At 43.1% G+C, this 4014-nt stretch overlaps 1 pseudogene across 1 annotated transcript; it reads right to left on the bottom strand.

The window, feature by feature from the left end:
• Positions 1-670: 670 nt before the first annotated feature.
• Positions 671-1446, bottom strand: LOC309839528 (heterogeneous nuclear ribonucleoprotein A1-like 2; annotated as a pseudogene). The gene has a single exon. The product of its transcript is annotated as a heterogeneous nuclear ribonucleoprotein A1-like 2 (transcript).
• Positions 1447-4014: the final 2568 nt, after the last annotated feature.

Raw genomic sequence — 4014 nt, forward strand, 5'->3', positions numbered from 1 at the left:
CATGATCAGACTATTATATTTAGAAATCAACAGCATGGGTGCAAAAAAAGAAAATCTACATTAAAACCCTTTGTTGGAATGCTTTACACCTTCCATAGAACAGAAACTAAAATAACCTGTTATACAATTAGTCACAAATACAGTCCTCGAATATATACACTACCAAACGTAAAATAGATAGCTAGTGGGAAGCAGCCGCATAGCACAGGGAGATCAGCTCAGTGCTTTGTGACCACCTAGAGGGATGGGATAGGGAGGGTGGGAAGGAGGGAGACGCAGGAGGGAAGAGATATGGGGACATATGTATAACTGATTCACTTTGTTATAAAGCAGAAACTGACACACCATTGTAAAGCAATTATACTCTAATAAAGATGTTTTTTAAAAAGTTATACAAATATAAAACAACAACAACAAAAAAACCCAACAAATACAGTCCTCGAGTTCCTTTTGCCCATACACATGAGTATTGTCTAAAATGTCTTATTTGTAGCAGCTAGGCCCTGCCACCACTGTGCTTGGCTGAATTCACAAATCTGTTATAACCTAGCTTCCCTGTCACTTCTCTGGTTCTCCTCTCCTGCTAAGCTTTGTTTCCTGGCAGTAATTAAAACCTTCTGCCACTGCCACAGCTACTGCTGCCACTGGAACCTCCAGAGCCAACTTGGTTTCATGGTTTGGCAAAGTATTGGCTTCCACCACCACAGGGGCCAGAACTTGTGCCTCCAAAGTTTCCTCCTTTTGTGGGTCCAAAGTTTGAAGATTGATTGTTGTAATTGCCAAAGTCACTGTAGCTTCCACCACCTCCAAAACTGCTTCCATCATTACCAAATCCATTATAGCCATCCTGCCACCATATCCACCACCACCGTGGCCGCCACCAAAGCCACCTCGACCACTGAAGTTTCCTCCATGACCAAAGCTGTCACTCCCACCAAAACCACGTCTGCGACCACCACCAAAGTTTCCAGAACGACTGTGATCTCTTTGGCTGGATGAAGCAACAGCCATCTCTTGCTTAGATAGGGCTTTCCTTACTTCACAGTTGTGGCCATTCACAGTGTGGTATTTCTGAATGACAATCTTGTCTACAGAGTCATGGTCATCAAAGGTTACAAAAGCAAAGCCTCTCTTTTTGCCACTGCCTTGGTCAGTCATGATTTCAATCACTTCGATTTTCCCATACTGTTCAAAATAATCTCTTAGATGATGTTCTTCAGTGTCTTCTTTAATGCCACCAACAAAAATCTTTTTCACAGTTAAGTGGGCACCCGGTCTTTGAGAATCTTCTCTTGAGACGGCCCTCTTTGGTTCCCCAACTCTTCCATCTACCTTGTGTGGCCTTGCTTTCATGGCTGCCTCCACCTCCTCCACAGTGGCATATGTGACAACCTCGAAGCCTCTGGAGTGCCTGGTGTTTGGATCCCTCATTACCACACAGTCTGTGTGCGCTCCCCATTGCTCACAATGGCTCCTCAGACTGTCATCGGTCGTTTCAAAGTTCAAACCTTCAATGAAGAGCTTCTGCAGCTGTTCAGGCTCTTTGGGAGACTCTCACTTAGACATGACGGCAGTAGAGGGGAGAGACTTCAACAATGCTTACTCGGCAGCATCCGTGGGCAGAAAGCTTCACTGTTTCTTTTTTAAGATTTTTTTGATGTGGACCATTTTTAAAGTCTTTATTGAATTTGTTACAATATTGCTTCTCTTTTATGTTTTGGTTTTTTGGCCATGAGGCATGTGGGATCATGGCTCCCCGACCAGGGATCGAACCTGCACCCCCTGCATTGGAAGGTGAAATCTTAACCACTAGACCGCCAAGGAAGTCCCTAATTGTTTTTAATACTTCTCCAATTTGCATTTCTGGAACAAATCCAACTTTGTTGTGTTTTATAATCCTTTTTCTATATTGCTGAATTCAGTGTGCTAATGCTTTTTAAGATTTCTTGCATGTGTATTCAGGAGGGATATCAGTCTGTAGTTTTCTTTTCTTCTGATGTCTTTATATGTGTCTTTGGTATCAGAGTAATACTGGCCTCACAGAAGGAATTGGGAAGCACTTCCATCCTCCTCAATTGTTGAAAGAGTCTGTAAAGGATTGGTGTGATTTTTTTTCCTTTAAATATTTGATCCAATTTGCCACAAAAGCCACATGAGCCTGGGCTTTCTGTGTGTGGGGGTGGGGGGGATGATTTAAATTGCTGAATCCACTTCTTACTTTTTAAAAAATCTATTTGCATATCATAATTTTTTGGTAATACTGCTCATATTAGATAATACAGTTGACCCTTGAACAACATGGGTTTGAATTGCATGGGTCTCCTTATACATGGATTTTCTTCAATAGTAAATATCACAGTACTACACGGTTGGTTGAATCTGTGGATGCATATGCGGAGGAACTGCAGATGCAGAGGAATGGCGAATATGGATATATGCGGATTTTCAACTGCATGGAGGATCAGCGCCCCAACCCCCCGTGCTGATCAAGGGTCAACTGTATGTTTTAACAATTCTCGATTCTGATTTTGCCTCCTGATGGTTGCTATCATTATTTTCTTGGTTGTTTACTAACTTGCCTGAACTAAGTTTATGAGACCTCTGTCTCCACTATAATGTGGGGCTGCTGACGGCTCTGCTAAGACTTTTTTCTCTTGCTTTTATTTTTAAAGACTAGCTTCCTCAGGGTTGCTCCTATATCTTCATAGCTCAGTGTTAAGGTTTTGCTCAAACACCTCCAGCCAGTATACATCCATTATCTGCTGATGAGTCTGTGGGTGGACTGAGGAGCACGTTCAAGCTTCAAACTATTTACAAGTCTGCTCCAGCTTTTATTTTCTCCTGGTCTCTTTTGCTTCTCATAGGCGTGTAGGCCAGGGATGTGTGAGCATGTACACAGGATATGTGGATTGCCTATCAAGTCCACTATGGCTGTCTCCCTTCCTGGATTTCCCTGTTACATCCCCTGGTAGTCTGCTGGTCCAGTGCCTGCCTCAAACAGTCCTGCAACCTCAGGCTAGCAGTCCTTCTTACCCACTTGCCACTGAGATCTGACAATGCTCTAAATCAAGTGACTTCCTTTCAGCAGCAGCAGTGGCAGCAGCAAAGCGGCTAGCTTTTATTTTACAGCCTGCCTCACCATGGTTGAACTACTGTGCCAACAAAGCTGGAGTGGGGAGTGGTGGTGGTGATAAGTGGTAAGTTGGAGCAAGCCCAGTGTATTAGTCAGGATTCTCCAGAGAAACGGAACCAATAGGATATAGATAGATAGATGGATAGATAGATAGAGACTTATTATGAGAGATTGGCTCACATGATTAGGGAGGTTGAGAAGTCCCATAATCTGTTGTCTGCAAGCTGGAGGTCCAGGAAAGCTGATGGTGCAGTTCCGGTCCAAACTCAAAGGCCTGAGAACCACGGGAGCCAATACTGTAAGTCCAAGTCTGAGTTTGAAGGACCATGAACCAGGAGCATCAACATCTGAGGGCAGGAGAAGATGGATGTCCCAGCTCAAGCTGAGCAAATTTGCCGTTCCTCTGCATTTTTGGCCCTCAGTGGACTGAATGATATCTACTCGTACTGGTGGGGAGATCTTCTTTACTCATTCTACTGATTCAAATGCTAATCTCTTCCAGAAACACCCTCACAGATACACTCAGAAATGTTTTATCAGCTATCTGTGCATCCTTCAGTTCAATCAAGTTGACACAGAAAATTAACCATCACACTCAGGCAAGTACACCATAGACTTGCTCTGTTCTTACCCAAAGTTCAGAAGTTCTAGGTTTGTTCTAGCCTTGGGTCAATTTCCAGAGTATTGAAATGGTTGTTTTTGACAATTTGTTCAACTTTTTAGTTGCTCTGCACATAGGCGTAAATCCCCTAAACTCAAGAATTTATTTACTCAAATACAGGAGGATTTTCTTCATCAAGGTCAAAGAAACTCTTCCAACTGAGGGAGACGTCAGTCTCTGACCAGCATCAGTGCAAGATACAATAGTAATACTGACCTGG

This window comes from Grampus griseus (genome assembly GCF_964374135.1).
Source record: "Grampus griseus genome assembly, chromosome: X".
NCBI classification, from domain to species: Eukaryota; Metazoa; Chordata; class Mammalia; order Artiodactyla; family Delphinidae; genus Grampus; species Grampus griseus.